General features: G+C 37.4%; 1 pseudogene; it reads right to left on the reverse strand.

Moving 5' to 3' along the window:
* Positions 1-1,736: 1,736 nt before the first annotated feature.
* On the reverse strand, positions 1,737-1,833 carry LOC111727696 (annotated as a pseudogene).
* Between the last annotated feature and the right edge of the window lie 9,821 nt (positions 1,834-11,654).

Raw genomic sequence — 11,654 nt, forward strand, 5'->3', positions numbered from 1 at the left:
CATATATTTTGTGCCAAAGATGTACTTTTTCTAGATGATTAAAATTAAACATCTAAACTTACTCTAGTGTACTAGTTACAGTTTTCACTTCTTCTTTGCATATCTATGATGTATTTCCTATAATATCCTTATGCAAATGATAAAACAATCCCAGATCATCTCAGCATTTTTCAGTCAAGTTCATAGATCTAAATGAAGAATGGCAAGGAGGGCCTGGAAGTGTACAACAGAATCAATCACAGATGATCGGAAATTACATTGCTTCCTCATCGCTCATTTTTTTACCACGAGAATTCTGCCAAAAAGTATTATGTTGAATGACCTGCTCTTCCCAGTTAATAATTAGATTCTATTCTACTCTACAAATAAAAACCTCCCTTCGAGTGTTGGCTGGCAGAGAGCTGAGGTTATGAATGAAGCATCTTTTCTTCCCTTGACTTGTGTGCACAATTACCCAACATCTGGCCAACATCAAAATACATGTGTTCTGGCCGTGGGTATCAAAGTTTGCACAGCAAATGCAGTCAGAATGCTTTTCTGAGCATGTTCCCTACACATGATCTTGGACACATGTTTAATATTATCTGGAAAAACAAAAACAATGAGTCAACGACTTGAGTTCTGTTCGACACTGAAATGGAGTTTGGCTCTGTAAACTGTTTCTGAGAAGAATATTTCACTCTGAGCACAGCAACTAGGGTTCCATTATTAATATAAATAAATGGGAGGGAAGACGGAAGCCTTGATGATTGCCACATAAAAAATTAAACAGCCCTGAGCCTGCCGATTAGAGTTGACTGCAGTAACTGGCTGGGAATGCAGACATTTGATCCAGCGACCCTATTGCCAGAATTCACACTGACCAATCAGTGCCCTCTCCTGAAATGTACTTGCACTCTGAGGAATTGAAGGTTCCCAGTGAAACCCATGAAGCCCCATGACTTGTTGGAAAGGGTTTTTGTAATAAATGCTACATGGATTTTTAGAGTAAACTTTAAGCAGTTTCATTAGTTAGAAAAAAAGCCACATTTGCTCTCCTTTAGCTAATGTATAGATTTAAACGCTTTAGAGGAGTTCTTCTGATCCTAACTACATAGTCACCTACATGCTGAGTTAGAGATCCCAGGATAAACGTGGCTAATCTTCCTGCATATCAATTTTACTTAATCCTAATAGCACTTTAGTTTGATCCCCGAACAAATTCCACAAGTGGAACTCAGATTTATCTGCTAAAAGAAAGCAATAAGTAAGTAAAATTGTATTGTTACATTCTTTCCAATTATTCTGATGTTGATATATTAGCCATAATTCATAAAAGGGAGAATTTCCAAAATAAACATGTAGACCATTTTTGCAAGTCACTTTGTAGATTAAACCTGTAGGTGTTTTTTTCTAAATACCAACTTCAGCATGAATAAATGACACACAGATGCCCTAACACTGATTTTGTTACACTGAGGTACACAGATGAGCACAGGGGCTCCCCGAAATGAACTCATTCATGCATACATAAATGCACAGATTAATTATTGAGATCAATTTAGAGTTAGGTATTTCTTTGTAAATATTGCATTAGTTGTGCAAGTGGAATTTCACCTGCTTGCTAGTGGACCAAATTATTCAACTAAACTCATTTCCCATAAGTTCCTAAAATGGAAAAAAAAACAAATGTGAGTGAAAATATGATGATCGTTAGACATTACTTTTTCTGCTTTCCTAAAGTATGCACCTTTTGAAAAAGTTTGGGAGCACTTCCCAATGTGCATGTCATCTTTGCACAGAGTCGATGCCAATCTTCTCTGCATTGTTCCCATTTTTGTACACATAGTATGTCCTGTCAGTGTGAACTCAGAAGGGTGCACTTCTCAGAGTTCAGTGAAGTAAACATGTCACTGTGAAGTGATTTGAAAGTGGCTCGATTCCTATTCATGATTTTCAGTGAACTAATTTATTTTACTTAGGAAGAAGTATACATTCTGGTCTATACAGTTCCAAATGAAAACAACTGATGGACAATTAAAACTTCATGATTCAAACCCATTATGAGTTGATCAAATGCAAATAAAGGTTACATTGAGTTATTTTAAATCTATGAGAGTGGGAAAAAATGAAAAGTCTGACAATAGCAAATGTCAGAAAGTGTTTAAATCCCTACAATCTCTTCATCTGGGGATGAGGTGTACGCACATAATCTGGTGTATTTTAGAAAAATGAGGAAATTATTAGCATAGTTTTCAGCACAGGGGTAGAGTTGGGAAAGAGAAGCAAAGCACATTTGCAAGATTTAAATTTTCATGTTTAACACTGGTTTTATGAGTACTATTTCATTATTAAAAACCTAAGTCTAATGTATTTGCCAGTCAAATCTTATGATTTTAGCAAAGCAGTCTATGCTATATAAAGAAGCTGAATAAAGATAATGGAATGCCTCTCACTAGGTAGGTTCAATACATATGTTAGGCCTATAATAAAAGAATTTAAAGATTGATGATAAGTGAAACTATTTGCTTTAATATAGCCTCAATATTTTCCAAGGAAATGTGAGAACACTTATAGTTAGAAAAATTTTCCAAATGCTTTCTTTTCCTCACAAAGATAGTAAAAGAAAGGACTAAATAGACAGTGGTGGGATTTTTGTGTGTCTAGAAAACAAGTTCTCTAAAGATGAAATTGTTTAATTTAACAGCTTTGAGATGACTGGAATTTTACAACAGAGAAAAGTTCCTTTCGTTTCCAGGTTTCAGGAAGATTTTTCTCGGAATCAGACTCTCTGAATTTCATCCTGTTAATTAATTTATTTTACATATCATAGAACAGAAGCCTATTCTTAACTAGTAGGCAAAGTTAAAGAGAATGGAACTAATTTTGAGTCAGTATTCAGCATCAATCCGAGTTTGGAATAGTAGCATTCTGTCCCAAATACAGTTTTCTATGCCCGTGTTAGACTTCCTGGAGACATTTCAGTATGACTCGGATGGGATAGGTGTACAGGCCCTTGTGCCTAGACTCTGCCTTGAAACGGATGTTAGAGCCTTCCGGACATCAAAGGAGCATGGTTGCTAAGGCTAGCCAAGGGTATACAGGCAGAATCGAAATATTGTAGCCAACTTTTAAAAATAGACATATGCATTTCCAAATATTCCTAATTTCTCTCTCTGGAAATGGTCCACCAGGAAGAGCATCCTGGCAAGGGTGACAGGGGCTGCCTGCTGTCTATATCACCACCAGCAGGAAGCAGGATTGTTCTCCTGGGTGCCTGAGGAATAGACACCCAGTGGCCCAGCAAAAGGGGGACAGCAGACACTCAGAGGGACAGAGCTCATTAGATTTTTATTTAAAAATTTTTACTGGGGCAGAGCTCCATGAAAATGACCTTGATCTCTTTACAGATAAACTGTACTCCTTTCTAATTTTTAATTCAATATCTACCTTAATGTAATTGAATATTTAATATTTTAATAGATCAATTGAGTTAAAGAAAAGGAATCAGGCATTTGAAATATAGTACAATTTTAAAGTATATGCAGTATGTTGAACTATAATTTTTCAGTGCAAAGTAGCTACTTTGTTTATTTATTTATTTTTTGATACAGAGCCTCAAGCTGTCACCCTGGATAGAGTGCTGTGGCATCACAGCTCACAGCAACCTCAACTGAGTCTCCTGTCTCCGCCTCCCAAGTAGCTGGGACTACAGGCACCCATCACAATGCCTGGCTATTTTTTGGTTGCAGCCATCATTGTTGTTTGGCGGGCCTGGGCTGGATTTGAACCTACCAGCTCAGGTGTACGTGGCTGGTGCCTTAGCCACTTGAGCCACAGGCGCTGAGCCCCAAGTATCTACTTTACAAATGTACAGTATCACATATTCCAAAGCAATTCATATCTCGTGATGCTTTGTCTAAAGCGGAGAGTCAAGAGACTTGGTTTTAAAGAAAACTTTTCCATCCCAGACACTTTGAAAGTCCAAGAGGACAAACCATTGCGATTGGGCCTCCTGGTGAGTTTTGCCCTGGGCCTCTCCTGGGACACCCGGTGCCCCTGACATGAGCAGCCTTTGAGTATGTGGGTGGTGCCCTCCCTGTCACTGGACCCTGCCTGGCTTCTCTAGCCATCATCCAGCACAGCCCTGCAATAGAGAAAAAGGAAAGAAACACATTGTTCCACAATATTCTGTCTTGGTTAAGCTGTAATTCAGTCAAATTCATCAAAATCAATTTTAAAATTTTAAACATTTAGTAATTGTACTGTTTATTATATACATACATATATGTATATATGAGACAGAAGCTCACTCTGTCCTCCATGCTAGAGTGCTGTGGATCAGCCTAGCTCACAGCAACTTGAAACACCTGGGATCAGGCTATCCTCTTGCCTTGGCTTTTGGAGTAGCTGAAATTAGCTACAACAATAGCAGCTATTTTTCTTTTTGGTGGAAACGGGGGTCTCACTCTTGCCCAGGCTGGTCTCCAAGTCCTGTGCTGCAGGCTTCCTCCCACCTTGGCCTCCCACAGTGCTGGGGTTACATGCGTGAGCCTGGTTGTACAGTTACTGCTGTCTGCTTAAGGAGGAAAGGAAGCTGTTCACTGGAGTATGAGTCCATACCAGGTGGCAAGGGTTAAGAGCATCGTGATTAAAAACTTCCTTTTTGCTCTTAAAGGAAAATAAAACAAGTGCCTTATAAAAAATGATCTTTATGGAGAACAAGTAGTCTACCAAACACCTCATTGAATTTATTTCGACAGAACATAAGGAAAATGTTATAACTATCCTGTCCTTTCAAATAAAACACAGCGCCTATGGCGTGCAGTGTGCTGGGCGGCCCCAGCGCCACGGAAACACGGAGCGTGTGTTCAGGGCGTGATTCTCCACGCTCTCCCGGCTGCCCCTGCTCTGCGGTCTTTGTCTCAGCTAATTGCCATTCATTCAGTCTTCCACCCTAGAACTTGGGCCAGTTTTATTTTCTCCCTTTCCTTAATTTCAGCACTTCAAATTTCCCCATGCATCTTGTCAAATGAGTTTTCAAAACGACTCTCACTCCCATCCCTTCTCTCCATTGCCACGCCCCTGGATTAATTGCCGTCTCCCCCACTTCCAGGTAACACTACTGCAGCCAACTTTCTGCACGTACCGTTCACCAGTCTCCTCCAGGCAAAGCAGCTAGAATTTTCTTTCTAAAGACAAGTTTCATAATGTCCGGCCCATGATTAAAACCATCCAATAATTTTTCATTACCTATAAAATGAAACGTCAGTCTATGGTTGAATGGGCCATCTCACCCTTTGTTCTTTTATTCTCCGTATCCACATCTCCACACACAGGCCATCCTAGATCATTTGCTGTGTCTTAAAATTTTCATCCATTTAGGACGTTCATCCGTTTTACACATCCAGCTGTCCTTGACCTCACCTCTCCTCTTCCTTTTCCATCAAAATCACATGTTTAAGCCAGATAAAAGTAGAGAGAGCACATACTTGGGTTTCCCTGGGTAGGTGTTGGTCTATGCATTGTTTCAGAATAATTATGAATATCACTTCCTTTTACTATCAATCCTGGTGGCCTGGAGAGTAAATTAGATGCTTCCCTTAGCTAAAGGTAGGAAATGGAACTCTGTAGAAGCAAGTAGCTGTTATTAGAGCACTGTACATACTTCTATGTGGTGTATACTATGGCCATGTGGTAGTATAATAAATATGTATTTAAATGTTCTGGCAAGTTACATGTTCTTTGAGAGCAGAAAACACAGCTAACCTTTAATGTGGGCCTAGTGGGTGGTTTCATGTGTGTTAGACACAACTGCAAGTGCCTTACGAATGGAATTTTATTAATGCTTTACAACATCCTGGAGGGAAGGAACTTTCTACCTGTTTTTCTAGATGAAAGAAATGAAAGCAAAGCCAATTTTGTGTTGGCTCTGATCACACACCTGGTAAGTGGTGAGAAGAGCTGCCCAGTGGGCCGACGGTATGCAGCGTGAAACGCATCCTCTTCTCTGGGCTCCCGTAGCTGAGGCTGAGTACCTAAGAGATGGATGATAAATGCTGTTGTAAGTGAATGATTTCTAAAAAATAGAGAAATGTCATTTCAAATGTCCCAGTGAAATAGAGCCACACAGCCTTAGTTGCTAGCTGTGTCAAAATAACACCCCTTCTTTTTTTTTTTCTTTGTTTTGTTTTTATTTTACAAAATTCCTGTGATATTGATATGGTAATTCTCTTCTCTCTCCTGCCCCCAATAGCAAGAACAGTAAATGACTACTACTGAAATTATTCTAATTATACAAATAGCTAAATAATTATAGGAAACAGTTTTGGCAGTTCCAACGGCTAGTTTTTCTACCCTTTCTAAATTTAGAGCTCTCTTCTGTTGGCTTTTATTTTCACTTATTTATTTACGTATTTTAATAATAGTAGTAGATTAGAGGTTGTTACAGTATTGGAGAATCTTGAAATAAGAATAAGTGGAGAAAATAATCTTTCCAAATTGTATGTTTTCTGGGAAATGAAAGGGTTGCCAAGACTTTGGCATCAATAATGGAAATTAAGTGGCTATAATTCCCTGAGTATTTGACTTTCTATATGCCAGAGAACCTCCTTCAATAGTTGGCGATTTCTTGAATTTTTAAGCATAAAAACAGAGCAATCTTTTATTTTTCAATGCAATTAGGTCTGCACGTTAAGCTTTAAGAGAGGAAAAAAAATACTGTGAACACTCCAGAATTTAAAAAAAAAAAAACATGTATGTTTTGGTAATAGAAAATACGTAAGCAAGTAAGTAAAGTTGTATGCATTGAAGAATTAAAGAAAAACCTTTATAAGGCATAGCAATACTCATTTTCTATTTGGCTTTTGATTCTCTGGAAAATTGCCTATGTATATTGTATATGTGTGTGTCTATCTGTCTATGTATCACCTATTATCTATCTATCTATCTCCCATCTATCTATCTATCATCTATCTATCCCTCTATCTATCTATCTACCTATCATTTTCTTTGGATCACAACACAGGAAAAACAATCTGATATACATTGAATAATGGGGAGGTCTGTCTTTAAGCAGACAGGTCCTATGATCAATTAAACAAAATGAGCCTTATGAGGAAAACATTAAGCGTATTTCTTCCTGGATTATTTTTCTAAAAGATAATTTCTCTTCTAATTGATACCTTGAAGCTTATTGCTGCAAATTGAAGTTTATGTCAAATGTTTGGCAGTGCTTCAAGGAAAACACGTTGGCTCACCTGGATTCTCTGACTGACATGTTTAGGGACGCTTTTCTTCTTTTTATCAGGAAATGCTGTGGTGACATTGTCTTTATAGGACGATTCAACTCGGGTTCTCACTTCTTTTCTTGCTGAGTGCTAAATTGTTTTTTAGTCTATCTGACAATCTGTTATTTTTTTTCCTGCCCCACAGGGTGTAGTATTTGTCCTTGAAGAGTTGTCAACTGCAAAACTCAAAGAAAATTGTATATCCAATTAAAGTACGAGCCATTAACCCCCTGAGTGCTATAATTTCTGGCGTATCTGACGGGTTGCTTCTCAGCTCCTCCAACTCTATAGTCACTCCTAGTTCCCTTCTTTCCTTTTAAATATGCTGTTTTTTGGACAGTTTCATAGTTTATAATATGTGACGTCAATAAAATATTGTGAAGTCACAATCCAAATGCAAATATGGTGACCAGATTTTAACATTGGTAAAGCGGGACACCATTGACTGGATGGGGGGCAGTTCTTAATCAAAAATTTGGTCTATATGGAGCAACAAGAATTTTCATAGAACACAAAAATAGTATTGTAATATATATTTTTAAATTTCAACATAAGTACAATTTACAAATAAAATACATTAAAAAGTTTATGTATCATATTATTTTATTCTTTGGCATATTTCTCATCGAATTCTAACAACTAATCAACAATGCAAGCTTTGATAAGCAGTTCTTGATAATCAGTTCTCAACAATTACTTGTTATTATTAAAGTTTAACATTATAAAATTAACAAAAATAATATAAAACTCATATCCTGGTTAGATAACCACATGGCAGCTGAAAACCACATATTCCCTTCCCATTCTCTGGCCTTTCCCTAGCTTGTCATGCACTTTCCAAAAATTGAGACTTTTTTAAAACACCGTGGGACACAGAACAAATTGTTAAAAATCGGGACTGTCCCGACAAAAGCGGGACATCTGGTCACCTTATTAAGCAAGATGTTTATTGGGCACATTTTAGAAATGAATAGATAATGATTGAGAAGTAGAATAGTTACTCCTCAGTTCTACACATGCATTTCGGGTTTTGTTATTTTTTCCTGCCCTCAACACATATGTTGAGCTCCTGGAGCTGCTTCCTGGTAGTAGGTGAGCCGCTGGGTCTGAATAAGGAAGAGAAGTCCAACACCCTCCTGAGCTCGCAGTCTGGCGAGAAACACAGCAGCTGATAAACTCTGATCTCACACAACTGCTTTCAGGGACGTGCCACAACAGGGCAGGGTTCTGTGAGAACAAATGGCTTCCAACAGTCTTGGGCTGACTCTGAAGGATGAGGAGAAAGGCGTTAAGTTGCTAAGATGTGTGGCAATGCCCTCCTTGTACTGGGAAAGCTGCATAGGCTCTGAGGAAGAAACAAGAATATTGATAATGATGATGACGTCAACAAGAAGTAGGAAGAAAGGAGGAAGCCACCATTTGTGGAGGGATGACATTTGTGCTGATGTTTTACAGCCACATGGTACAGAACAGAAGGAGATAACTGGCTTTGAAAATAGGACCCACACTGCCTCGCATAATACACAATCAGAAGTGGGAGTGCGCACAGGGGAGCATCACTGAGACTCGGGCTTCAGGAAAACACAGGATTTACTTTTCTCCCTGGGCCTGTGCTGGCTTTGCCCTCAGGCTGGCTTGGGTCACTCAAGGGTGCAAATAGCAGCAATCCTTCCATTTAGGAAAGGAATGGCCTCTTCAAGATGCCCCTGGCTCACTTTCTCCAAGGCTTTATTAGGCAGAATTGGGACACATTGTCTATTTCTCAGGGAATCATTGAAAAGGAGAGTGGAATTGACAAGTGCTATGGTGAGAGTAGGGATGGACATTAGCATGTCAAGGTGGGACCACTTCAGGTGTCCTGCAGTGTCTTCACACCCCTTAATGCACAGATGGAAAAATCTAGATAAAGGTCTTCTTAAAGAAGTCTTACTAGTCAAACCATATTTGCAGTTTTAAAATCAATCTTTCATAATAATTTCATAGCAATTCCTAGTAACCTACTGCTTCTTAAATTTGTGAATAGGAGTTTTGAGAAAATTATAGTATTTTCTGCATTATATTGTTAGAGTTTATTTATATATAGTGTTCTAAATCAAAGAAAAAAAGGATAAATTTTGATGGAAATGATATGTGCTATCTTTCATGCCATTCACTGTGATGGTAAACAGTATGTCACACCATCTTTACCAACAAGAGAAATTAATCAAAGAAGAAACATCAAAGAAAAAAATTGAGAATATCACAAAGAAAATCATTGTGTTGACCATACTACCTTTTAAAAATATTGATAGTATAATCATAATATTAATCACTAAAAACATATGAATATCAAGTGGTTTCTAGACTCACCATCTTAATTCTCATAATATCACTATGGGGAGTATTTTTATTCGCATATCAAAAATGAGAAACTCAGGGTTCAGAAATTTACATTCTGCTGACCAATAGGGGAGGGCGGCAGGATTCACACTTGTGTATCTACTAAACACTGATCTTATTTTACAAATACTCTGCCTGATGCTATAGCTCCACCCTGGAAAATCCCTGAAGAATCAGAATATGGCTTTGACTATGAGTGGATTTTGGAACTCTATAAGAACTTGCACCTGTAATTCATCTGTCAATAATACTTTAGGAAGTTTACATTTCTGCCTCTCCCAAGTAGCACTCTAATTAAAGTAGATTTGCTATTACTACGCTCTTTTTGCCAACTTCACTTCTAAAAACTTTGCTACTTTTCTTTAATTATCTAAAGCTTAGCTCTCTAAAGATTGAACAGGACATGAGACGTCATTTATTTTCCATGAGTTTTTAAGCTTCATATTTTGGCCTAAGTTGAAGAGTGAAATTTTCCTACAGGAATGTTAAAAATATTTCTAATTTTGAGTGGAGCAAACTTGTCTTCATATTTTTTTATTCTGATAATTTTTGTTTTACCAATTTGTATGTATCCACTTACCAGTACCATTCGGTATAATACATCTTTTCCTTTTAAACTTTCCAAAAGAAATAATAAAAATATCTTACAAGTAACTTCAAGTCAGCTAAACTAATTCTAACCAAACTCCATTCTATCTTATTTTCTTTTGGTTTAAGTTATTGCTTTTCCTGTTAGGTACCTACTCTGCCACGGACTTATTGAAGGTGTGACTGTGCTGGCTGAGGTTCTCCTGCTTTCCATAAGTAAGCAAGGCTATTTTAAGGTACAGATTATACTATCAATATTGCTTCCCATAAGTAAGCAAGGATATTTTAAGGTACAGAGAATATAGAGAGATTAAATACATAGTTTTATGATAGATTCGATATGGAAAACATTAGGCTGTACTTCAGTCTGGGGTTGAAGCACTCTTGGGATTGAGTTTATACTTCAGAGAAGCCAGAATTCTAGCCTCATTACCATAATGTCTGGCAGCTAGGATGATGTAATAAATAAAAGTACATACCAGTTAAATTTGAATTTCACCTAAACAAGGTATTGCATCTCAGTGTTAGTATGTCCCATACAATATTGAAGACACACAGAAGATTAACTACATAATACAAAAACAATATCACCTTTGCCACAAATGACCCAAAGGCCAAAACTGTTATCTTTTCATTTGCACAACTTATCAGAGTTTCTGGCTATAGTGTAGACTCCAGTGTTGGTTGGCGTGAGTGACAGAAGTGGTGGCTCCTGGTGGTAAGAGAAGAAAATAAGAGAGGAAAAAGTATTTGCTTCATAATTGTTAAATTGAATGAAATGTCTCAAAGTCTGATGTAAGGGTTTGCAGATAATATCTCTTATTGCAAGCAGCATTTAACAGTGGGAATTTCAGAGCCTAAAACCTCTGGCTAAAATATCATATCAGAAGTTGTTAATACTGACAAATGTCTGATCAATTTTACAAGGTTAGCACAAAAGGACTAGCGGAGTTCCCAAAGATCATTCAAAAAGTGGATTCTTTTATGTCACCAAAGTCATTATCTATTACATAATACCTTAGCATTTTTAGGGAAAATCATAAAAGTTATCACCTAATAGACAAAAAAAAAAATCACTTGATTAAGCAGCTGACTACACAGCAAGTATTAACTTAAAGAGACTATCTGATGTAAGTTTAACAAAGGCAGAGCTTTTTTTTTTCTTTATCTTCTTTGCAAATCTTAGAGAAACATATACCGACAATATCACTAAATGTTGTGACAGATTTTTTTTCCTATGTGGATTTCAGAATCTGGGCTGAATAGTTCGTGCATTTTGCTTATGTGATGTGTTTTGATTTGTATTTTTTAAGATGTAGCACCAGAATCAAACTAACCCATGATGTTTCTTAGTCATCCATAGCTCCTGTCACTATCCATGTTACAATATATGACATTTCCTAGGCAGTTAGTTCATAA

The sequence above is a fragment of the Otolemur garnettii genome, unplaced genomic scaffold (genome assembly GCF_000181295.1).
Source record: "Otolemur garnettii isolate 467f Iridium unplaced genomic scaffold, OtoGar3 scaffold00118, whole genome shotgun sequence".
In the NCBI taxonomy this organism is placed as follows: Eukaryota; Metazoa; Chordata; class Mammalia; order Primates; family Galagidae; genus Otolemur; species Otolemur garnettii.